A 26,901-nucleotide genomic window follows, 5' to 3' on the forward strand; every position below is an offset into this window, starting at 1 on the left:
GAGGGAGGGAGATGCAAGAGGGAAGAGATATGGGAACATGTATATGTATAACTGATTCACTTTGTTGTAAAGGAGAAACTAACACACTATTGTAAAACAGTTATACTCCAATAAAGATGTTAAAAAAAAATTATCATGAACATTTTTTAGGCATGCATCTAAGGACAAGGTGACCTTAAGAACAAATTGAGGTATGATTCCTGAACTTGAAACATTTATAATATAAAACAGATGACATTATTCTGAACAAATTTAAAGAATAAGAGAAAAAATTACAAACTGTGCCCACCATCCAGACCCAAACTCTGCCTTCACTCAAGGATGTGCATACCAGGAATGGGTATCATTGTGGGCCATCTGAAGGCTGCCTTCCTCGGGGAGGGGGGGACAATGAGCTCTGTTTGACATGCTGAGTTTGAGAGGCCATCAGTTTATCTTAGTGGAGCTATTTAGGATTTACTTGGAAACAAAAGTCTCGAGATCAGGAAAGCCTGGAGCTCAGGTCAAGACTGGGGTCATGGATTGGGGGGTTATAAATGTTAGTGTTTCTTATAAATGGTAGTTGAAGCCATGGGAGTGAATGAGAGAGGGTAGAAATAGGAGAAAGTTAAAGATAGAATCCTGGGAAATATTAACTCATATGGAGCATGTGGAATGAGAAGAACCGCCAGAGATACAAAAGAAAGGGCACTTAGAGAGCAGAACAGAGAGAGAGTAACATCCTGGAAGCTACAGGGTAGAGGTCATCAGTAATGTCAAATTAGACAAGAGTCACTTAGGATGAGAACAGGCTGTTGGATGTGATTATTAAGTAGGGCATTGTTAACCTTTAAGAGTGTGCTACCAAACAGGGTAACTGGGGAAATGAATTGGTGCAATTGTTTAATGTAATTCGCTAAAGTAAAATACAACATGCTGATAAAAGTAAATAGAGTATGAAAATTAGTAATGGCCTTGATATAGGGCATCTTTTATTCAGATCTAAAGGTGGCCTATTCCTTGATAAACACCACATTCCTCCTTCATCACAGATTAGACAGATTTACTTAGAGCTATTTGACACACCCCAGCTCACTATGCCAGCCAGAATTCAGCGCCTCTAGGTCCCTTAAGCTCCTCAGCTCAGCCCCTGTCACACAGTCTGCATCTCAAAAGGCTGAAGTAGAATCCCACAACAACTGATCAGGAACACCAAACTTCACAGCAGAACACACTTGTGTAAAAGAAAACATTTGGATTTTTTGTTTGTTTTGTTTTTCTATGCATCTCAGTAAAATGAGCTTTTAACTGTAACATACTAATGACTCGACCCATGATGCCAGGCTACCAAAGTAAACATCTGGCTGTTTATAATAATCTTGTGTTTATTTGTTCTAAAACACTTCATTTATTTTATCACTGCTTATTTGCAGTTTTTATGTCTTCAAAAATAGGTAGTAAAAAACAAGAATGAAGAGAATGTTTAGAAGAAAACAGTAAAAATTCACCTATGTATATGTATTTTTAAAGATTTAAAATACATTTTAACCTCTAGAATGTACTTGTTTTCCTCATGCTAAGGGCAGCTTTGAGTTATGATTAAAACACTCTAATAGCTGTAGTTTAGCCAAAACATATTCTCCCTGATCTCACAGAAATTATGAACTTGGTGACTTTAATTCTATGAAAGTAAACTGGATACATCTGCTCTTTGCTTCTGCCACCAAAGGGAGTGAATGTATACATAGAAGAGCCTAAGAAGGAATATGTGCCCAACCACATCCTGGCAGCTTTGGGAAGATAGGATCTGCCCAAACTCAACATTGGAATTGGGAGTAAAGAGCTATAAAAACTTCACTCTCTATGACAGTCTCTAGGTCCATCCATGTCTCTACAAATGACCCAGTTTCGTTCCTTTTTAGGGCTGAGTAATATTCCATTGTATATATGTACCACATCTTCTTTATCCATTTTAGTAGCCTACAATCTGCTATTCTTGAACTATTCTATGTAGTAGCCTACAATCCACTATTCTTAAAGTACAAGGTCATTAACTTTTGTAAAAATCTTTGAGTTAAGAAAGTTACACTAGCCTCATTCTTTGTAATTTGCTATTTTTAACTTAATAAAAGTAGCTTTTGAAAGTCACTTTATTCTCTCAAAATCTCTCACAAGATGTCTATTTTATGTTTGTTTGACTGCAGATGGGGCACCAGAATTCTGAGGTAGAATTTATAACATGGGTGGTGATACATACATACACACATATAGATGGAAGAATCTAAGGAACTGTTTCTATTGAAAGAGGGTAGAATGTTAAGATCATCTGCCCAATTCCCTAAATGAACTTGGGCCCAGCTGTTAAGTGACTTGTCAAAGGTCTCACAACTGAGAGGTGATAGAACCATGGAGAGACCCTAGGTCCCTGTCTCCCTAGTCCAGTGCTCTCTCTCCTGCACCATCCTGCCTCTCCACTAGGTGAAGAGTGTACCCCTAATCAAAACAAAAAACTTTACTATTAGTGGTTAGAGAAAATTCAGGAAACATGAATTTGAGTTCTGGCGCATCTACCATTTATTTGCCATCAACAAGTCACTTATATCTCTACATCTATAGCTGCATTTCCTTTAACCAGAGAAGTACACTTTGGTAATTCAAAGACATGTGCTATATAGGTTAAGGACTGGGGGTTAGAAAGCCTCTGTTTTATTAAAATTAATTAATTAATTAATCAATTTTTGGCTGCGTTGGGTCTTTGTTGCTGCACACAGGCTTTATCTAGTTGTGGCGAGCGGGGTCTACTCTTCATTGAGGTGTGCAGGCTTCAGTAGTTGTGGCATTCGGGCTCAGTACTTGTGGCTCGCAGGCTCTAGAGTGCAGGCTCAGTAGTTGTGGCGCACAGGCTTAGTTGCTCCGCAGCATGTGGGATCTTCACAGACCAGGGCTCAAACCTGTGTCCCCTGCATTGGCAGGCGGATTCTTAACCACTGTGCCACCAGGGAAGTCCCCAGAAAGCCTCTGTTTTATAACTGGTTTTATCTTCGGGTGACGAGAGTTTCAAACAAGTCACTAAAACTTTTTGACCTTCAGTTCTCTCATTTGTAAGATGTGGATCATAAGAGATGCTCTCCAAATCCCAGGACTGCAGTGGAATTATGGCATATAAAAGACATAAAAGTGTTGTAAACAGTCACGGTCTTTTATGAGGTACAGATATTGTCTTACCTGATTCCATGGGTATCCTCAAGAATCCAGGAGGCTATCCTTATAATGTTTAAGTTATTGCTAATAGTAACTGAGGAAAAAAAAATTATTGGAGTCTGCAACCTTTCTTTCCATTAAAGAACATGCTTTGCTTGTTTGTTACAATCCGATTTAAAAAATAAAAAGGGTTTTATTCAAGAACCTGGGAGGTGCTGTCCTGAAGCAAAAGAACACTGACTGAGGTTCGGGATGCTGGATTCCAGTCCTTGGCTCTGCATTGTCTTAATGTGTGACTTATCAGATCACATCTTTGCTGTACTTTAATTTCCTCTTCAGTAAAAAGAAGGTTGGGCTTTCACTGGTTGTCAACTCATGTCCTTCTGATAATCTGATGAAGTATTTTGATCTTCTCCTCATAATGCACCCAGGCCTTAACTTTTGCATAAATTTCAATGGACTCATAGCCTCACCCAATATAGAATGGACTCCAGGTTAGGAATCCCTAACCTCATTGGTCTCTTCTGGATTTAATTGTCTAGGAAAGCTACAACCAAGCTGTCTATGTCTATTTTGGACAAAGATAGCATTCCATTTTCAGTTAGCTTTTTTTATTCATTAGAGTTCAACCTGGATCCTACAGATGGTAGGAGATTTCTGGCACAACATCACCCCATAAGTAGTTGAAATTTGTGAGGAAAAGGATCTGATGGCCTCAGTATTATTTAAAATAGGAATTCCTGAATCTGTCATCCCATATCTTACACAGGTAATTTTTGGCTCTCACATCTAGGCCAACAACTAAAATACAATGGCACTTTATATAACAAGTTCTTAAATCTTAGCTCATTTTAAAAAGAAATTTAAGAAATTGAAAAACCCCTCTTTCCTTGAAAAGATACATGGAAAGGGAAGAAATAAACTTGGATTATGTTCTTCTTTTTTTTTTTTTTTTTTTGATATTAACCTGTTCTGAGAATCAGGTGAATGGGTGACAGACTACATACTCTGTCAATTTTATAATGACTACTGTGAGCTCTTGGTTGACTGCAAAAGAGTCCATTCAAATCAGTTTAGGCACACAGGGAAGTTTTTTGGAAGAATACAAGTATATCGCAAGGAATCCAGGGAAGGATATCAGTACAGCCTCAGGAAGAACCAATGCCCAAGAAGCTGGGAACTCAGAAGTGATGTTTATTTGTTTCCACTGTCTCAGAGAAGCTAAATGTGTCCTAGTTTTCCCTTCCCTCTGCACATGTGCTTCATCTGTCCCACTAGCAGTGTCTGCTTCAGAATACTCATGGCTGCCCAGCTAAGCACGACTTTCTGTCCAGATCCCAACTAAGATTGAAAGCCCAATTCCAAATTTCCTCCAGGGGGGATTTGATTGCTCCAGCTTAAGGCAGGAAGAGTCATGGGAGCAAAATTTCCCATAAGCTTTCCTTAAAAGAGGGTGTCAGGAAGAGTGAAAATAATAGGGAAAGGAAATGACTTTCATCCCTAGCATATGGCAGATCTCAAATCAAGGTGAGGGAATCAACAACATCAGGAGCATCTGAGGCTTGTTGGTAGTGACTGACGTTGGAGCACTCACGCTTGCTCCCGAACTCCAGCCTCTTCCTGCTACTCTTCACGCTCAGAGGGAGCCTTTATCTGGAGAAGACATCCATAGCCCAGCAGCTACCAGTTAGCATCAGGGAGCTAGTCTACTCTCTTGCCTGTATCTCTTTCCAGATGGATACCAACACTTAAGATTTTATGTGACAACTGCATTCTGAACGCTTCACCAAGAAAATGTTAACCATAGAGTTGCAGTAAATAACACAGATTTTCACAATAAAAATTGCAGGACCATTTAACCATCTATTAATGTGTTTTAAAGTTGTTTTTTTTTTTAAGACAGTTGGGAAAATGTAGATTAGCTTTGAAACTTTAAAACTGTATTCATTAGCGCTGTTCTGGTTGCTAAATATGTAAGCTCATTTGAGCTAGCTTAAGAAAAATTAGAAATTTATTTTAAAAATATAGTGATGTTTAAGAATATGAGGATAAAAGGACAGCTCTAGATGGGCAGAAACTAGGAAACTGACACTATCAGGAACCCACATAATTCTGTTCCCACTGTCTTCTCTGCTTTCTAAGTCTACTTCCTTATTATCCCTGCCACCTGGCTTTTACCTGTTCCTTAATTCATGAAGTGGAATATGACTACCAGCAATATTGGGTTTACCCACTTGGGAGGTGATTTTTTTGAAATAAGAATTTGTGTGTGTGTTTCTGTTTTGTAGTTCTTTCTGCTCCTCCAGAGCCATCCACACTGACTGAAAGAGGATTAAGAATGTTCCAGCCAGTATGCAAAGATAAAGAAACCGTCAATGTTTGTTTTGTTTTTTGTTTTTTAACAAAATAAGCTCTTTTGTAAGAGTCTGTCAGCAACAATAGTACTGGAAGCAGCAACTTTTTTTTTCTTCTTTTTTTTGGGTAAGTCTTTACATTTTAGAATAGTTTAAGATTCACAGTAAAATTGAGAGGAAGGTACAGATATTTCCTATATATTCTCTGCCCTTCCCCCCCTTCCCAAGGAGTTTATTTGGGCAGACTTGGATGGGGAGGCTCTGCATCTAAAAGAGGGTGTTAACAGGCATAGAGAACAGACTTGTGGTTGCCAGAGGGGAGGGGAGGTGGAAGAAGGATGGACTGGGGGTGTGGGATTAGCAGATAAAAAACATTATGTAGAATGGATAAACAACAAGGTCCTACTGTACAGCACAGGGAACTATATTCAATATCCTGTAATAACCCACAATGGAAAAGCAAAAAAAAAAATAGGAGTGTGTTGAGCCTCTTGATGGTGAAGGGTGGTTCTTTCTAGTGACTCAGGACCCAGTGAGGCAGTAGGAACTTGACCTTGGAGTCGTGGAACCGCTTGACCACTGCTGGGCAGCATCAGAGATCTGCATCCAGTGGGCCTGGGAGCTGTGCCAGGCGCCACATCTCGGTAGCACTGGGTGATGGCACCCGCAGTGGTCAGGTCCCTGAACTCTCAGTATAGTGGTGGGTACTGCTCTGGGAGTCATAGAGCAGCCAGATACCAAAGTTCTTCACCCATAAGGGTTATTTCTGGAATACCTGCCCACAGTAGACAAATTCCCCTGAAGACTTCATGGAAGTCTTGCATAAAAGCCAAAGTCTTCATGAAGACATGTATAGAAGCCAAAGCTTTTGATTTGAATGAGGTAGGTTTTGTTGAGAGAAGAAAAGATTGTGAGAAATGAAAGAAAAGGTCTTGAAGGAAGGAGGGTATAGAATTTATATCCTAACAACAATACATTGGAAAGAGGCTGGAAGAAGATACTGAATGTAACTACCCCCTACCCCCAGGGAGAAGGGAGAGAGGTCAGTGGAGCCGGGGATGAGGGACCAGGACCTTGGGGGAGCCACATGGATGGAGGCAGAGTTTGCCTGGAGAGGATGTGAGTACCTTACTCAGCAGGGCTGGGAGCCACATTGGGGAGCCCAGCCAGGCCTGCAGACCTTGGGTCACTACTGGAGCGAGGCTACACTTGCCCTGGTCCTTGTGTAAGGGAGCCACAATTAGCTGGGCTCTGTGCTTTGCTACCTGTAGAGGTCCTTCCACTGACAGCAGCTAGCACATCACATCACCTTGGCCCACCCAGCAGAAGGGGGCCTCCTGGACTTAAGAAGCTAAGGATCTCCAACTGATCTGCCCATGTGAACTATCAGCCATTTCAACAGAGTGGGACATTCCTAAGTTTTTCACCACGGAGGGTGGGCCCTGACCGCAAAGGGGGGTAGTGATTGTGGGAGCAAGATGCCACTCTCCCTTTACTTGGATACTACTGGGCAGTGGAGAACCTTACCTCATCATAAGATCACACACATTGCTGCTTTCTATCTCTAAGTTAATTCCAAATTCCCAGGGAAGGAATTCTGATTGGCATAGCCTGGGTCAGGTGTCCACTCCAGTCCAACCAACTGTGGAAAAGAGAGTGGAGATTCATCCACTTTAGGTGGGGAAGGGGGGGGCGGGGAATATTTTAGGGGGATGTCATGAACTGGGCAGACACTCCAAAGTGCTTTCATATGAAACTCTTTACACAGTTATAACTCAGTATCAGATCATTAGACAACATGTTAGCATTCAGACATATAAGATTTAATCTTTTATGAACTATTATGTAATCTTGGACATTTAATATTTCTGTGCCCCAGTTTTTTCACATAAACTCTAAAGATAATATTTTAAGGATCTGTAAGATTTCTTAAGACTCTTTAAGATTCTATGATTATCTTAACACATCTGTAAATGTCTGTAGACAGGCTGATCATTCAGAGCTAGGACTGAAAAATCAACTTCTGTGCTAAAATACCAATACTGTCTATACATACAAACACACTACACACCTTCTCCCCACCTGCACAGCACTTTACCACCCACCCACCCACACTGCCCTCCCTCACCACCCCACATACGTTTGTAAGCCAGAGGTTGCTTGTTTCCATTCCTCAGAGTTAAAGTCCCTGTCTTGAAACCATGAGGACATTTTGTAGGTTTTATGGGCTGAGGTGGAGTGGGGAGAAGGCTGGAGAGGGCAGAATGAAGTCTCTCCTCCAAATCCCTTGGACTGATTTGGGGTCCTCTGTGTGGTGAGGGTTGGAGGCTGGAGCTGAGTGAGTTAGTCAAGAAGACTTTGTGAGACTTTGAGTACAGGCAGGGCTACTTCAGGAGCCCAGATGCCAAGTGTGGTTGGGAGCATGGCTGTGGCACCCCAAGGACTGGCAGCTGTGGTAGTAGACCCTGCACCCTGGACAAAGACTCTGGAGATCTCACAGGCTGGTGGCCACAGTGAGCCTTCTCCCAGCAGCCTTCTGAGGAGCAGATGTGATGAAGCTGGAGCTGAAGTAAAAAAATAGAAGAAAGCAAGCCCAGGGTGCATGTCAGGCAGTACTGGTGTGGTCTGGGGACACATTTGGGACTCACTTTGCCTGAGAGCCAGTGTCTACACTGACTCAAACAGGGGCTAAAGACCTTTAAGATCCATAAAACCTTGTCTCCAGATGTTATGAGGTGAATCATGTTCCCCTAAAAATTCATATGTTGAAGTTTTAACCACTCCCTCCAACCCTAGTACTTCAGGATGTAACCATATTTGGCGATAGGGTCTTGAAAGAGGTAATTAAATTGAAATAAGGTCTTATGGGTGGGCCTTAACCTAATATCACTGTTGTTGAAATTTAGACAGAAGACACAGTGTACAGAGGAAAGACAATGTGAAGATTTAGGGAGAAGGTGCCTATCTACAAGGCAAGGAGAGAGGTCTGGAACAGGTCCCTCCCTCACAGCCCTCAGAAGGAACCAACCCTGCTGACACTTTGATCGTGGATTAATAGCCTCTAGAATTGTGAGAAAATAAGTTTCTGCTTTTTAAGCCACTGAGTCTGTGGTACGTTGTTACGGCATCCCTGGAAAACTAAAACACCAGAATGTTGTTTTCCAAAGGAAATTTCTTGGCCTCTGAATTTTATGGATTTCCTAATATCACAGATTAAAAGATTCATTGACTTATAACTGTGGTTTTTTAGCAACAGGGAGAAGACATTGGTATTATCCATGTAAAGCTAAGCACATTGCTATAGAATAGAAGAAAAGGTACACCTTCAGCCCAGCTAGTGACTGATGGCCTGGTAGGTAGCAAAATGGCCACATTTTCAAGTGATTTGCAACAATGTTCTCTGAAACAAACCAATTAGCTGTTTAATGATTGAATCCTACATGATTTCCCACCACAGAAATTATTTTAAATTCAGAGCTGGTTTAAAAGGTAACTAGCTTGTTGACCCTCTTGGGACTCCAGACTATAGGAATTCATGTGGACACACTGGAATTAATTGGGAATATCATGCTGGTTAATTAAGTAACTCCTTGAGTAATAGGCTAAATGTAAGCTGTCTTGCTCCTTTGGTGTTCTTGAGTAGAAATACCAAACAACCATCTCTGGTGAGAATCTTGCAACACATAAATGCACATTGCACTGTGCAATTATAAGTTGGATATCAGCCATGAGATTAGCTGACAGTCTCCTGAAGTCTCAGTCAGCTATAATTATGACACTAACTACTGCAAGGCATGGTGCTGTTTACTGGGAACAAGTGATTTGTTTTATTGTCTACATTTTGAACCCTTAATAGACTCCCAAGAAGTTTCTTATTCAAAAAACTGCAAAAGAAAACTGAAGAGAGAGGGACCCAAAACAAACAAAAAAGCACAGAAAAGTGGGATCTTTTGGCCAAATTTTTCTAGTCTTGATTTTCGGCTACAGGAGTAAATCCCTAAATGAATGTGTTTTTCTCTTGTTTCTGTAAACATTTCTCATGCAGAATAAATTTCTTTTTCTGATTATGATATGGAAAAATCAAATAGAACAGTGTTGGATGTCTTCTGTGTCAGATGATTACTTTAAGATTCTATAACTGAAAGCTGATTGAAATTGAAACAGTGTGCTTTTCCAAGTGAAGCAAATTCCAACGGGTTCAGCAAAATAAAATTTGAATGATATTATTGGCAGGAATGATTTAAAAACTATGAAATGTGAAAATATTATGCCACATTCAGGTCATGTAATAAATCAATTCTTTTTAACATAAAAAGACATGTAACTTTTGTTAATAAAAATATCAGTTTATTTACACCCCTACTAAACACATGTGGAACAATATTTAAAGAATATTAGCTTGAATTTATATCTTTGTTGGACTCTGCTTATATTATCTTCCTATCTAGCTGGAAGAATTCTGTAATCAGGAAAGAGGTTTATTCTTTCTCTTTCTCTGCTCAAATTACCTGATACAAATATTTTTAGCTGTATTAATGTCCCTAAAATGAGCTATTTCCACCAAAATATGCTCAGGGAAAACTTGAAGGGGAGACAATGGAAAGGTCAACTGCTCTTATTCCTGACTGGTGCCAACATTTTCCTCTTCACTTAGATTCAAAACTTGAATCATCTTTGAAAATTATCCTTCTCTATTCAGCCAGATACCAAGTCCTGTTGATTCTTCATTTGTATCTTCTCATATATACATCCATTTCTTTCTAGTATCGTTGTCATCCTTTAGTTCAGTCCCTTATCATCTCATGCAGTCTCAACCTCTATTTTTTTCTATCCTCCAATTCATTCTGAATATTGTTTCCAGAATAATTCCCCTCAAAACTACTTTTCTCATTCATTGCCCTGCTAAAGAAAAGCAAAACATAGCACTACAAAAAAATTTCCATGATTCTCTATTGCTAATAGCATAAAATCCAAATTCCTTAGGCAAACATTTTTTGGGGGGCAGTCAGTACTGTTAAGAGTTTTCTCCCTATCCAGATATCAGTACCCCTGGCTCACTAGAAAAAGCAAAGTATGTGCTTTGGCTCAGAGGACGCTTCTACCTGGCACTTTAAGCCTATCCTGTGCCCTGTCACCAGACTTCTCATTGCCCTACCCCATTCTATTGATAGTGAGTTTGGATACCTTTTTGGCTTTCGACTGAGCTTCCTCCCAAAAGGTGCCTCTGGGATCTAGTTCCATATAGTGCAGCCAATGAGGTCCTCTGACAAACTTGACTCAGCTGGGAAGCAAAACCCTGGCATTCACCAGCTGGGAAAGGGAGATCAGATAGCCTTTAATGCTCTCTTAAGTATGGCCTCCACATGTATTATTTGCCTTCTCTCTCTATGCAAATGATTTATTTTAGCAAAGAGTCCACCTATAGTTCTCTAAATCTCTACTCATCCATACTAAGCCCCCAACAATGACAGTCCAAAAGAAATTTTCCCTTATCAGAATCCCTATTACTCATCACCAGAGTGAGGCCACTCCTGTTGGTTTTTAGATGTTCCCTGCTGACATATGGATACAATCACCTGGAAGTCCAGTGTTACCATCTCTTATGTTTCATCATGTTCTCCGTTTCTGGAGACAGTGGGTCTCCTTATCACTGCCATTAACCAGGTATGACTACTCCTAGTAACTCACTTGGGGGCAAAGTCCCCTCCAGCTCTGTCTCTGCCTGACCCCCTGGCCTGCTAGTCTGTACCTGATCAAACAGAGCCTCAGTCCAAGTCTGTGAAGTATGTTGTTGTTGTTTTCCATGGTTGTGTCAGATCTCAGTGTAGTAGGGCAGTGTGAAAGAAACATTGATTGTGGCTCTATCCAAAGCATTCCCTTGTCCCATCCAAGCAAAGGCCCTTCCCAGCATGAGCTTTTAAGGGAAGATATCATTTGTAGGTGCATCCTTATGTCTTTTTTCCCTTCATCTTCCCCTACTCCCCATTAAAGTCCCCATCCTCTCTCTGGAGAAATTCTTTCCAATGAGGAAGAGGAAGCTCTGTCCAGAGAAACTTTTTTAAATCTTGAAAACTTGACATCCTCAGGCTTTGACAAGTTGTTCTTTGTGGTACTAATTCTGATTCAGTCAGCTCTGGAGGGAAGGGACAGGATCCAGACCCCTAAATGAGAGTGAAAGTGGCTGTTGTAATCCCAGTTCAGTCTCCTGACCACGAGAACCACAATAGATTTTCCCACTGGTTAGCCAGCAAGTAATCACACCTCACCAATGCAAGCATTACTTTTTGTCTGAGACAACATAGTCTAAACTCACACCGAAGAAAGTATATTTCTCCTGTTACCACTACTTTTCTTATCCTTTTTTAAAAAAAATGGAACCTGCTGTTTTTTTGTGCCAAGGAACAATTGTTTCTTTACTGGACCTGGCCTGAAGATATGAGCCACCACACCAGCTGTCTAAGAGGGGTGGCTCAGGCTTTGATCAGATTCTTTGGATTCCAAGTTTCCCCTTGATAGGATTGGGACAATGATGGGGATATTCTAGTTTATTCCATCTCTCAGTATTGTGCTCACATAGCAATTACATAACTTCTTCTTATGCATAGGAGATACATGTGGAATTTGTGGGATATGCACAGATAAATGAGACAATCTGAAATCCAGGAGTATAGATGTTAATGGGAGATATAAGTATGTCAGCAACTAGTCATGATATACTATATCAAATAACTACTTTGATAGGTTGGAGGGGTGTTGATTTTAATTGGGGAGGTTGATTTTGATCAGAAAAGGTTTCTTGGGAGTGGTGTCATTTAATATCCTTCAATGTGAGGCAGGGTTTTGATAGGCGGAAAATGCATTAGGGTCAGATGAAATTACATAAGCAAGGCCCAAAATGTTAGAGAATATGGCATTGCTGGAAGAACAATATGGGTAAAGAAGCCAGCTAGGGATTTCTAACTTTATTCTATAAGCAACAAAAATGCACTTCCAGTTTTTGAGATATTTTCATTCAACTTTTGGTTGAGAAATATAACTATATGTCAGTGAGAAAGCTGGATTGGAAAGATACATATCAAATACTTGATAGAGCTGGTGAACTTTGCTTAGACAGATCACGCTTCCTTAAGGTCATCTGAGGTCAGAAGAAATTCAGTTCTTCCATTTCTTATGCCTTAGAGGGTCTTCTCTGTTGCTTGAGGCCTTGTGTCTCCCATCAGTGACATTAACCAGTCTTGATTACTCCTAGTAATCCATAGAGTGGGTCAAAGCTCTTCTTTGTATTGTGTTACACTAGAAATACCCTTGGAAGTATGTACATAGTACAAACATAGGTAACTTTTATAGATAAAAAAGAAAAGCCATTAAAGCAAATGTATAAAGTGCTAATGCCACTTTAATATTTACTTTTATTATTCATGATGGTTATTATGTATGTTTGAAGATCCATAAAATTGATTTTCTACCCACTGAGGAATAAATGGGCTATTTAAAACCATAGGCCACAAACAAATCTCCTGAGGTGCATGAGAGCACATTTCCCTCCTGATAATTGCCCACAATTAGAGCAGTTTCTTTCAGATACATAAATTAAAGCAATAAAATGAGATAACTATAAATAGCACTGCTTGCTCACACTGAAGGAATTGAGCTGTAAACCACAACTCCTCGCTCAAAATAACTCTGTTCTGTAGCTGCAAGCACTGATAAGAATAAGTTACGGAATCACCAGATGAGAAGAAATCTTAGTCTAGTGCAAACCTTTTCTTCCAAACTAGATTATATCAAACCTCCCAGAGGTACAAGAATCTTGTCTTGCTCTGCTCATTCACATCAATGAGTATCCACAGGATACGCTAAAAAAGAATTGAGGTTGCTTGTGTGTTTCTTACTTACTGGTCACCCCTATATAGCATCCTTCCCCTAGGAGGTGAGAACTGGGCACAACTGGGCAGATCTCACATACTGTGGCCAGTGCTCCGGGACAAAGCATCTCTTCTTAGCCATGGCTGGGATGGTTGAGACCAGGTGGTAGTAGCTGAGAATTCTGTCCTGAAGAGGTTTCTGACATGCTAAATCCAAAACTGGGATGCCAGCATGGGGCCTGAGGGGAGACTGAGGGTAAAGGTGTGGAACAAAAATAGGGCAGAGAGTCAAAATCAAGAATTCTGAAGGGCTTCAGTGAATGGGTTGTGTTCTTTTAAAAGACTGGAATGAGGTGGACAATAACTCCACTCATGGGTATTAAGTACAGACATGTCTTCCTCAGAGCAAGTTTTGTTAACATGAATTGCTTGAAAGACAATTGACTGATTAGGGAACATGTTTTGCTTAACACAGATTTCCTTTGATTATAACAATTTCAATCAAGAACTGGCACCAAAATAAGAAAAATGAAAATGCTGTGGCTCACACAGTCTAGGAATACATTGCTGCTTTGTGTGGCTGGCTGCTCATTTAACTCTGCTTTCTTTCGTTGATCACTTACACCAATTTTGTTTAGCTTGTAATAACAATGAAAGTGATAAGAATTGTGTATAAGAGACTCTCTAGATCCCAACCCCACCTCACATGGAGACAATTAAGTTTATGACAAAATTTTTGATAACATAAGCTTTCCATAGGAGTACAATTTTTGCACTATGGCAGAAAAGACTTTTTTTAAATTAATTAATTAATTAATTTGTCTGCACTGGGTCTTAGTTGTCACGTGTGGGATTTTTTAGTTGTGGCATGTGATCTCTTAGTTGCGGCATGTGGGCTCTAATTCCCTGACCAGGGATAGAATCCGGGTCCCCTGCATTGGGAACGTGGAGTCTTAGCCACTGGACCACCAGGGAAGTCCCAGAACAGACATTTTCATTTACATTTCTTTGCTTTAAATTTAATACCATTCATTTCAAAAATACAGAAAATGACAAGAAGTGTATCTAGGAAAACACATCCCCAAGGACTTATAAACCAGTTTAGATGAGACCTGCCCATTTCTCCAGCTATTCAGTCAACCACAATTTTCTCAAAAAGTCATCAAGTCTTAGAGATGAAAACAAACACAGAAATCCTCTGGTTTCAACTGTCCTCTAATGTACCTTTAGAATAATAATAACCAGAGAGAGACTAATGTATGAAATATAATAAATCATGAGCCAAGGGAATGCTGGGGGTCACTGAGAGCTTGGGCAGGAACTGCCAATATTGGGTAAAATTTGGGCAAGGAGATTCTCCAGGACATTTCAGAGGTGGAGTCAGAATGAGGAAGAGCTTCCTTGCTTGTTTCATCTAGTACTCTAGAGAAGCCAATCTTTACTACACTAAAGATTTAATTATACTGAAGTTAGGATTCTCAGAAAAGATATGTTCACCAACTTCACATGTAAATGACATTTCCTTCAATGATGTGTTTTTGCAACTGAAATTTTGTATATTCCTTTGAGAAATGTTTCAGTACAATTCTGATGGTTTAAAAATTTGATGAGGGGACTTCCCTGATGACACAGTGGTTAAGAATCCACCTGTCAATGCAGGGGACACGGGTTCAATCCCTGGTCCAGGAAGATCCCACATGCCGTGGAGTTGTGTGAAGCCCGTGCACCACAGCAACTGAGCCTGTGCTCTAGAGCCCATAAGCCACAACTACTGAGCCCACAAGCCACACTACTGAAGCCCGCATGCCTAGAGCCCATGCTCCGCAACGAGAAGCCACCGCAATGAGAAGCCTGCGCACCGCAACGAAGAGTAGCCCCCACTCACCGCTACTAGAGAAAGCCCGCGCGCAACAATGAAGATCCAACGCAGCCAATAAATAAATAAATAATAAATAAATAAAAGTTAAAATAAATTAAAATAAATAAATAAATCTGATGAGGAAGTACAGCAGACAGCTCTTCATGATACATGCTAAAAGGATTTTTCATCAGTGAACTGTGCTGGAAAATTAGAAGAACATTAGATTTTAATCTAAGAATCTCAACTGTAATGAACTATATTCAGGCACATTTTTATATGAGACAGTTTGTGCTTTTAAATACATATTTTTTTCCACTGTGCAATAGGCTTGCAAGATAGAGATTATTTTAGCAATGGAGACACAGAAGTCCAGAGTAGGTATAATCTGCCTGTGGTGAAATATAGCAGATATTGGCCAAGCAAAGATTTAAACCAGATCTGACCTACTGTAAAGCCAAGAAAACATTTTGGGAGAAATAGCTGTTTCTTCAACTTTTATACTCATGTTATTTTAAAAGAAAATCTTTTTATTTACTTATTTTTTAAGCTCTTCAGCAGCATCTTCAGGATCCTCAAAATGAAACCCTGGTAGGGACTTCCCTGGTGGTGCAGTGGTTAAGAATCTCCCTGCCAATGCAGGGGACACAGGTTCGAGCCCTGGCCTGGGAAGATCCCACATGCCCTGGAGCAACTAAGCCCACGCGCCACAACAACTGAGCCTGCACTCTACAGCCCGCGTGCCGCAACTACTGAGCCCACATGCTGCAACTACTGAAGCCCACGCCTAGAGCCCATGCTCCGCAACAAGAGAAGCCACTGCAATGGGAAGCCTGCGTACCACAACAAAGAGTAGTCCCCACTAGCTGCAACTAGAGAAAGCTCGTGTGCAGCAACGAAGACCCAACGCAGCCCTCCCCACCCCAAAAAAGGAAAACCCTGGTAAACTAATCTAATCATTCCTTGTAAATTGAAATTCAATATTCCTGTTGTCTCAATATTGCACAGAGATTATTTTATATAAAACCCTACAAGGAGAGAACATCTATAAAAAAGTAACTTAATCTGTCTTCTTTTAAAAGATAATACTAATTTTATTAATTTAAACTTCTGACATTTCAAAACATGAATCATCAATTTTCTCATTATCAAATAATAGACCCACATTATATTTTTAAAATGTAGGAGCTAGAGATGAAAGAAATCAATTCTAACTCCATCAGCCTAAAAAGGCAACTGCTTGCATGCTGGTGTGACTTTTAAATTTCATAGTTTTTTTTTTCTTATGCATATTTTTTAAAGCTGAATATATTGTGAATAGAGAATATCCCTTTTCATCTCTTAACCTTAATATACAAGAATTGAGAATTTAATATCAATTCTTCTGTTAAAGAAAATAAGACTAGAAAGAGAAAGAATAAAAAGGATGGATAAAAGCTTCCTTCAGCCCTTAATTTGTTAAATTTTATTTTTGGGTCTTAACCCTTCTCAAGTATTGTGCAAGTGGGCATAAATATCTTAGATAGCTTGGACGGCTATAACAAGATACTACAGACTGAGTGGTTTAAACAACAGACATTTATTTCTCATAGTTCTAGAGGCTGGAAGTCCAAGATCAAGGTGCCAGCTGATTCTGTGTCTGGTGAGAGCACACTTCCTAGGTGGCAGACCGCCACTGTCTCACTATGTGCTCACATGGCCTTTCCTTGTGCATGTACATGGAAAGAGAGCTCTGTCTTTCTCTTCTTTTAAGGGCACTAATCTCATCAGAGAGGCCCCATCCTCATGGCCTTATCTAAACGTAATTACCTCTCAAAGACTCCATTTTCAAATACCACTGCTTGGATGTTAGGGGTTCAATATATGAATTTGGTGGGGGACAAAAACGTTCAGCCAAAAACGATAGGCAAACCATAGTTTAACATAGAGCAAAACCCCACTTTTATGCTATAAGCAGAGTCCAAAAAGTTTAATCAAGTAATATGAGGGTCAGTGTTATTGCAAGGTTAGTGAATGACCTGGGTGATGGAAAACAGTCACTGGTTGCATCACATCTGAACTTAATTATCACAAGGCATGTTATCTCTCTGTTTTGAGGGCCCCTTATAAGGAAGGTGTAAAAAAATAGGATCTGAGCTATTAAGAATGATGCCCTTCATCTTCCCTCATTGGATATTATTACAGCCATTTACACCGTGAGTTTAAGCCTGGTAGGTTTTATTTTCCATGCCAGTTCCAGTTGGTTAGTAGTGGCCACCTGCATTGAGTGCCACTGCATTGAGGAGAATGCCAAGGCCATACCTTAGCTCAGGTGAATCCATTGCCTGATTGATTAGCACTGTCTAGAATGATTGTGGGAAGTATGGAGGTGTGAATACTGCCAATTGGCCTTTTGGGGTTTTAGGCATGTTAGTTTTGTTACTAATGAAGACATTCAGAGAGACCCTTCCAGAGAACAGAGGCAGGGGGGAATAGTTGCCTGAAAGGATCACCAGAGAAAGTCTGAGAGAGTAAACAAAGCTGGTGACCCAAGTCAGGAAGAACTTGATTATTCCATGGACTCAGAGTAAGCCAATCACAAATGCCCTCAAAATTGATGGAGAACTAGGATCTCTCTCCAACTGGAAAATAGTGGGCAGTTCAAGAGGGGGCTGAAAAAGAAAATGCTTGAGATCCACCGTGGTAATTTATAAGAGCAGACGAGCTTGCAGAATAGATAACCATCATCAGTGCAACACAGCAGTGGGTGGGACAAGGCTAAGAAGCTGAACTTCACCTAAAGCAGTAGTTCTCTATGCTGGGTGCATCTTAGATTCACTTGAGGAGCTTTACAACCCTATCTTTGCCTGGGGACAACCTCAGGCATATTAAATCATTATCAACTGGGAGTGAGCCCAGGTATTTTAGTTTAAAATCTTCCCAGGAGATTGTGGGCCACTGGCCTAAAGGAAGAAGAACCAGGGCTTTAGAGTCTGATGCACTGGGTCTAAGTTCTGGATCTACCACTATTAGCTGTGTGATCTTGAGAAATGTACTTATCCTCTCTGAGTTACTATTTCTTCACCAATAAAATATAGGTAATAATATAGGCTTTTGAGGCTTACATGAGATCATATATATAAAAGCCCTAATACAATGCCTGGAATGTTCATGGGAAGGTTTCCTGTTGCTGCAGAATTAGCAACTGGAATCCAAAACTGAGAGCAAAGTATCAAGGACCAAAAAATAAATAATAAATGACCAGGGATCAGACCTTCTTTTCAGGGCTTATCAAGAAGTAGCTGAACTTGCTTTGCTTCCCCAGCCTTCATATCCACCACCTGCTTCCAGTCCACATAAGTAGACAGGAATCAGGAGGAGAGAATTCTGGGAAGTCATCTGCTTCCTTGAGGGGCTGCATTGTGATGAGATGCTTTTCCTGTTCCCTCCTCATTCACCAGTTGGGTGTCTGCTTATACCACAGATGGGCTGGTTTACCTCTGTCCAATTTAATAAGTGGAATAGACAATTGGAAGGAGAAGGCAGAGCAGAGAGAAGGGGTAGAGTGAAGCCGCTTCATGTCCCACATTTAGCATTTGGTGACAAATATGGGATTTTATTGAGGATCAAAGGGATGCTGTGGAAGGCAGCCAGGCTTGAGGCTGTCTCACCAGTATACCATACCATCCAAGATAACTGGTTGCCAGGAAAGTAGACCTGGTAACAAGAAACAGTGGGGTGAATCACCAAGGGTAGGAGCAGATGGTAAAGATGGTTAAGTAGGAGGTCTTCCATGAGGCCTCTGGAAAATTCACAAAAGCACCGACAAAGGAGCCAGATTTGGATGTCTGCCACAGAGAGGGAGCCAACAGCCAGCCAGCACTGGCCAGAGAGGCCTTCAACACCCCAGGCAGATAAGAAACGCTTGTTTTTCTCTCCTGTCCCTCTTCCTTGTCTCCACACAGAGAGGAGGAATGCCCAGGAGCTGGTAAGCACCTCTGTGCTCTAAGTCTCTCTGGTGCGGGGACTGTCCAGGGCTGGGAGAGGGGATATGGTCATTGTATTGAAGCAAGGTTGATATTTTAAATCGTATTAGGCTGGATGGGCTTTGTATTCCTGAGAGTGATGGGAACCCTAGAGATCTGCCTGAGATGTTCTTGGGGGGTGGGGTGGGGTGGGCACAACTAGGAGATTGTGAACATTGCAGAGTTAAAGGCAGTGACTACAGAAACATAAAGGCATTTTCATGTTTGACTCTCCTGTGCACTAGGATTGCTTGATACAGCAGACTTGGTAGCTACTATTTTCATTAACAACAAAGTAGCAGCAGGCAAGACTGAACGATACAGCTTTGGGGAAATGCACCAGCGATGAATCACTGTGTAATGTGGGTGGGGTTTCCCCTGAAGGGGCTGGAATTGCTCACTGCCAGCTGTCCTCAGAAGAGGTCAGCAGTGGGGCAGGAAATTAGAACTCTGGGATCTGGAGTCAGTCTGAGTAGATCTCCCAGGAAGGGCACCTCCTGAGGCCCCGAGGTGCTTCCCGGAGCACGTGGGCCCCCAGGAATGGTGAGCTTCCTCCTGGGAGTGACTGAGCCTATTCTCGGGAAGCGACTCATTCTCTGTGTGCCCTTTCCTTTCATTGTCCCTGAGCCTTCCTAAGATTTGATCAACATCTCGTATATTTTGACTTCTGATGTACTGGGGAGAATTAAAGAGAAAAGTCCACAACTACATGTGGGGCAAAGCCGTACAGAGGAGGGTCTTGACTCCTGTCCTGAGGCTGCAGTGATGTTGGTAGTGGCCAGCCTTGGGCACTAACTAGCTGAGAAGAGCTTTGCCCAAGAGTGACCATCTCACAATAGCCGATTACATCAGAGGTAGTAGCCAAAATGGGAGTACTTGAGGGACTGGCTGCTGAAACACATGACAGGGGACCCTGAGTGTCAAAATTCTTAAGCATAGCAAGGGACCCTCGGGGTGAGGGGCTAATTTATGCCAATATAACTAGTGTGAGTCAAGCCATATAGTTTGAGTTACACTATAATTAGAGTTACCTAGCAATGGAACAAGGTCCTTGTCACTACAAGTGTTTAAAGGATAAATATTTTCCTTTTAGTGAGCCTTCTAAGGGTGTTCCTATGACATTTATTTAGTCAACATATAACATCTTATAGAAAATCCCGAACGAACTTTTTGGCCAATCCAATATTTTGCATTACTGTGCTAAGTGCTTTACATACAATCCCTATTAGTAACTCAATTTTATAGATGGGGAAACTGAGGCTTAGAAGTTGCTTAAGATCTTAACAGCTAATAAGCAGTAGAGATAGGGTGTGACAATACGTTGTCTAACTCTAACCACTGCCTTGTACTCACCCCAAAGGTAAGTATGCTAGTCTAGTGGGGGAAGTTGAAACAATTACAGACTGATTCATTGATGCAGATATGCACAAATTGTTAGGGGGCACATGACTTAGCATAATGACAGGGGAAGAGTGGAATGGAGGAGATGGTCAGGAGAGGCTTCTTAGAGGATGTTTCTCCAAGACTGTTTCTTAAATGATGTGTAGGACTTAGGAGGAAGAAGCACCATCGGGGTGGGAGAAGAGGCTGACGTTCTAGACAGAGTGGCCAACAACCTCACAGAGAGGTAGTTCAACAAATACCCGTTGAGTAGTTGAATGACCGCATGGGCAAAGTCATCTAGTCAAGACACAACATTGCTTTGGGGGGATGGGGGTGGGGTGGGGATTCCAAGCATGTCAGCACGGAATGTAAAGGGCAAGGCAGGGAGTGCTGATAAGGTAGCAGATATCATGGAAGGCCATGAGCCAGATGGTAAAAAAAAACAAAACAAAGAAAAAGCAGCTGTGGGCCAGCGGAAATGTTTGAAGGTTGTTTTCTGAGAGAAGATTTGGACTCTTAAGGTTTCTGAGTTGGAGCACTTCCAGATGATGAGACGATGCATAGGGTCACCCTGGGTGTGTTGGCTGAAATGAACAGGTGGTGAAAGTCATTAGGGTTTGAAGAACATCCCAACATTTTTAGGCTAAATAGATTCCTTAAAACTCTAAGAATCTATAATTTATTAAGTACCAAGCTTTTCTTGAAATGAGTGAATCTGTAAAATGCTTTAATGTCATTATACAAAAGCTGGTTGCCAAATTAAAAGTTGCTGTTTTTCTCAGCTTTCACAAATACACTGCCAGGGTGTTACCATCAAAGCCTGGGATTTTTGTAATAGTACTAAATTAAGCATTTCAGTTTTGTGATGTGTGGACAGAGTGTTTGTGACTCTAATGCCCCATAACCTGGCGCAATGAAAACATACAGCTCCACTTCATTGGTTTGCAGGCAACTGATCAAGCTTGTATATGTATCACCATAAGAAACAAATGGTCTACCTAGCTTTAAGAATACAGGCAAGCAGCTTAGCCAGAACGCTCTTAAAGCCTTACCAGCCATTTAGAGGCGTATTTGGTGTAGAAATCTTGAGAGGCTTCCCCCAGTCCCATTCATCCTCTCCTTAGGCACCTTCTTGGTGTGTGAGGCACAGGAGACAGCTCTCAGTATAAAAAGACACAGCTGAACATGGTTACATAAACAGAGCACATCTGAGCGCTTTAGTCTATGTTTTTGCCTTTGAACAACTGACCCTATGGAGCACATGACTTTTTGTCACATGATCGCCTATTACATCCTGCTATTCTTTTGTTCAAAAAAGCAAGAAAGATCTCAACAATGTTATGAAGCTCAATTAACTTGCCAGTTGTAATCAATACAGCTTGAGCTTTTGCTTCTCCCCAGTAAGAAAATAACACAAAAATACAAATAGATTATTTGAGTCAAACTGAGAAAGCTATATTTGATTATCAGCAAAGGCAATGTGACAGAAATTGGAGACTGTCTTTAACAAATCAGAGACTGTCTTTGTCAACTGCTACCCACTTCTACACAGCTCCAGAGCTTCTGCGAAAAAGACTGTTCTGGGATCTACAGAATCCCCATAATTTTCTCTGTCTTCTGGGTGAAACTCAAAAAGATGGTTCCTGTAGGACACAATTCATACCCAACTTCAATCTTGGAGACAGAACCCTTTATTGTGTTGTACATCTCACAGCCACTCTCCTTCCCTGCAGCTCACTGGGAAAGGTCAGAGTGATCCCCACTCTATCATTTGAGAAAAAAGGTTCCCAGCCTAAAAAAAATATTCTCAAGTTTCAACTTGTGGTGAATTTTTATGGTTGACTTACAAAGGGCTAAAGACTGAGGGGGAACATGAGAGGTTTACAGTGGAAATGCTGACTACTTTCTGGCTTATTGGTGCTAACAAGCATCTACTCCACTTAAATCTCACAGATGCAAACATGAATCTTGCACTTGAGTTTCTTGTGGGGTTATCAGTGAGGAAGACAGCAGACATGCTGACTTCACTGGAAATTCCCTGGTAAAAAGACACTTACTACCATTTTGAAAATTGGATCTCCAGGCTCTGATACTTCCCATTGACTATCAAAGTAATTCATTCCCAACCAGTATTACCTGTGAGAACAAAGAGAAATGAATCTTCTCCCTTAACTGCATGACCACTTGGGAGGAAGAAGACCCTGCCAGTACATAGATGCTTCTTAAGTGGTCGGCCAGGGTTTAAGAGGAAGGATCCAATCCTGACCAGGACACAGCTAAGGCCTCTCTACACATGGAGTGGTGTTCCAAGTGTCTTCTGCTTTTAGACAACATTTCTTGGAAACTTGGAATGAAAAGCTTCCATTATTTTGCTCTTTCAGGAAATGATTCATGGTCTTTCCAAAACCAACAGAATCTCTCTCATACAGCAGAATATTTGAATTCCCAAAGCAGAAATTGCTCTTTGCAGACCTCCACAATCTCCTTGTTCATTAAGTTTATGTCTGTTAGTCTCTCATTTGCTAGTATTTCCGGCAATTTGGCCCCAAATAAAACAAAGTAGAATGTTTTTAATGTTAATTTTTTTAATTAAAAATTTTTCTCCTGTTTCTTTTTTTCTTTTTTTTTTTTAAAGCACATGCAGTACCCTGGTTCTGTCTTCTAGGACAGGGATCTGATGATAATGCAGAGATGTGTGTGGGGCAGTGGAAAGAATGCTGGAGATCAGGCTAATCAGATCTCAGGCCCGCATCTATTACTTACCGGTAGTATAATGTTGGGCTCATCTTGTAACCCCTAAATCTCAATTTCCTCAGTTATAAGAACTGTAACACTACCTGCTGAAATTTACATGAGATCAGAAGACCTAAAATCTGTAAAAGAGATGTGAAAACCAAGATGTCAAGCAAAATGATGTGTGATTATCATTGTGAGTATAATTACTTGGAAATTGGGTTCTTTCTTTCTCATTTAAAGGACAGGATGCTGGGACTTCACTGGTGGTGCAATCGTTGAGAATCCGCCTGCATATGCAGGGGACATGGGTTTGAGCCCTGGCCTGGGAAGATCCCACATGCTGCAGAGCAACTAAGCCCATGCATCACAACTACTGAGCCTGTGCTCTAGAGCCCACGAGCCACAACTACTGAAGCCCGCGAGCCACCACTACTGAAGCCCATGCATGTAGAGCCTGTGCTCTGCAACAAGAGAAGCCAATGCAATGAGAAACCTGTGCACCACAATGAAGAGTAGCCCCTGCTCACTGCAACTAGAGAAAGCCCACACTCAGCAATGAAGACCCAATGCAGCCAAAAATAAATAAATAAATGAATAAATAAATAAATATATTTATTTATTTATTTATTAAAAAAAAAAAAGGATAGGATGCTACTTCTGTCTGCCAGTGGAGCATATTCCTTTGTCCTGGGGGAAGCATTCCAATGCAGAATTCCTCTAAGTGGCTAATGGGGGGTTAGTAATAGAATTTAGGCATATGCCAGTACCTGATCGGTAAAGCTACTCATACAATTTTCTAGAGAAAATTCAGGGCTGTTCTGAGGGCCCTTAGGTGCCAAGATGTTTTAGAAACATTCTGTTCTACATACGCTTATAGCTTGTCTTATATACCTATACACCATTATATGCTTGTATTTAGACCCCCTGGAACTCAGTTTCTGCTATTAGAATTCTAACATTTTCAAAGTGGTTGGATCCCATTAGCAAAAAAGGAATGGTGCCATTTATACAACTAAGAGCACTCAATTCATCATGTCCTCTGAGGTGGATGCTGGTGTGTGCTGACCATAGGACAGAACACTCACTGACCCAGCTTTCTGGGAGATTGCCTATAGAGGGCTCAATTTTTTCCTTCCTTCCTCCTCCCTCCCTTCCTCCCTTCCTTCCTTCCTTCTCTAAGAATTGCTCTCAGCTGAAGGGAGCTCACAATGCCTGGTCAATGTTGTGGTAGGAAACTCTGGCCCCCTGGGCTTGATTTAGGATAGATTTGAAGGGTCACCCAGCTTCAGAGCTATCTTTGGGATTGGCTGAGGCCTTTGATGCAACTGCTTCATGGTTTAAATTTTCTCTCTTCCCAGTCCTGCTTCCCTTTCCTCTACATAGGTGATATTCCACCTGTGCAGAAAAGAGCTGGCATAGCAGACTGAGGCTGCTATCCTTCAAAACATCTGCTTAGAAGTTTGGCCCTTGGCTGGTATCTGGGAACTTGGGCTTATACCATTCCCAGAACTGACAGGAGCAGCTCACAGTGCCCAGACTGTTTGTAAAAACGAGGTGGTTTATGCTAAATACCTGTTTTCCTTCTGGGGATCTGAAATTTTGTATGTGCTAGGTCAAGAATACCTACGTGACCAGCCACAAATAAAACGCTGGGCATTGAGTCTCTAATGAGCTTCCCTGGTAGGCAACATTGCATGCATGTTGCCTCACAACTCCTGTGTGACTCCACTGGGAGAAGACTCTTGGAAACTTGTGCCTGATTTCCTCCAGGCTTTGTCCCATGTACCTTTTTCCCTTTGCTAATTTTTCCTTATATCTTGTTACTGTGATTAATTATATCTGTGAGTACAACTATATACCAAGTCCTGTTAGTCCTCCTAGAAAATCACCAAAATCCCCCAAACTTCCTGCATGCAAATCTCCATCATTCAGAAAACCTAAGTCACCCCCCTCCTCACTGCTAACCCAAGAACTACTCTTCCTTGAAGCTCGATTTCAGTCAATAGTACCACCATTCTTCCAGTCCCTTAATCTTATAATCTCAGAATCAAAATTCTCCCATCCAGTTGGCTGATAGTGCTTCCAAATATATCTCTATAACATCTCCTGAATGTGTGCTCTGCATTCTCACCACCATTATTTTTATAATTTAGGCCATCATACTTTCCTCCGGACAATCGTTCCCCTAACTATTCTTTTCCCAGTCACACTGATACACAGTGCTGCCAACTTCATCTTCCTAATGTAAATCTTGGAATAAATGAGTTTCTACTTTTAAAATCAAAACAATTTCAGTTTTTTTTCTCATTGATTTCAGAATAATGTTAAACTGCTTGGCAAGGCTTTCAAGGCCTCCATGAACTGGCCTCAGCCACATGCCTGTCTGATTCTCTCTCACTTATTGTACTATAATTGTTAGCCATATGGAACCTCACACTGCTCGCTGAAAAAGCCTTGCATTTTTACCTCCTTTTTCCTTTGTCTATGCTGTTAATTCCCTCTCAAAAAGTCCCTTACTCACCTTCTCTTATCAAGATTCTATTACCATTTTCAATGACAAACTTCTTTTGAGAATCCGTTTCCATAAAACCTTCCCAATCTCTCTCAAGGCAGAACTAAAATTTTGTCCTCTTCTTTTCTACAGGGAAAATAGGTTACTGTGTCTCCTACCTCCCTTTGATGTGTGTCTCCAAAAATAATAACAAACCTTCCCCTCCTTTCTCCTTTGACCTGGATCAATAGATTTGACTAAGCGAAAGGAAACTCTTAAGCAAGAATTTTTATTCTTTATGGGATAGAAAACCATCCATGGTTTATAAGCTGTATACTCTGGACTAGTGGTCTCCAAATGTTCTGGATTATGTACCGCAAAACAAATTTGAACATGTATCTTCAACTCTGCATGTACTAATGTATATATTACATACATGTACATTACACTGACATTTTCTGTACATCACAGAACATACACAAGATGTTCAAAGGATGAGATAAAAAAAATAGATGTAGAACATCTTAATATTTTCATCCTATGCCCCAGCAAGTCCCCTTACACTGAGGTGTGTGAGCTCCTTTCAGGACTGTGTGTTTCGTTTCCCCTCTTTGATCTCCCTTTCGTTTCCCCTTTGTGATCTCCCTGCCTTGAATCAAAAGACTTTTTCAGTTGTGCTATGAGCAAAGCTAGGAAATACTAACTTCTTTGTGATCAGAATGCAAAAAGTCATCTTTCTCAAGGGAAAGGTGAATTTCATGAGCAGGGTAAAGTCCTGGTAGTTTAGCTGCCCCTCTAGCCTAGAGATTCTCCAAAAGGAATCAATCATTTTTATTAAAGAAAGCAGCATATTCAGATAGGCCCTGAAGACTTTTGTTATTATTTGATGGTTGTACATTCAAACCACACCTTCTGAGATCCTATATGATTAGAAAGACATTTCAAAGTCTGGGCTGGGCTGCAGGCAGGTTGAGGCAAAATATTTTTCCCCTAGTGAAGACAGATTCAGTTTGATAATGCAGAACTTTCA

General features: G+C 41.0%; 1 long non-coding RNA gene across 2 annotated transcripts in view; it reads right to left on the bottom strand.

Moving 5' to 3' along the window:
* Positions 1-2,583: 2,583 nt before the first annotated feature.
* LOC114484373 (uncharacterized) overlaps positions 2,584-26,901 on the bottom strand; it is a 210,092-nt gene continuing 185,774 nt past the window's right edge. The window contains exons 5-6 of one of the 2 annotated variants that reach the window (XR_008618880.1): positions 21,697-21,801; positions 20,991-21,228 (exon numbers count right to left, since the gene is read on the bottom strand). This is a non-coding gene — a long non-coding RNA (uncharacterized lncRNA). Of the gene's footprint in view, positions 3,122-20,990; positions 21,229-21,696; positions 21,802-26,901 lie in introns of those variants that run through there. The other variant, XR_008618881.1, reaches the window with a different exon arrangement.

This window comes from Physeter macrocephalus, chromosome 2 (assembly GCF_002837175.3).
Source record: "Physeter macrocephalus isolate SW-GA chromosome 2, ASM283717v5, whole genome shotgun sequence".
Classification (NCBI taxonomy): domain Eukaryota; kingdom Metazoa; phylum Chordata; class Mammalia; order Artiodactyla; family Physeteridae; genus Physeter; species Physeter macrocephalus.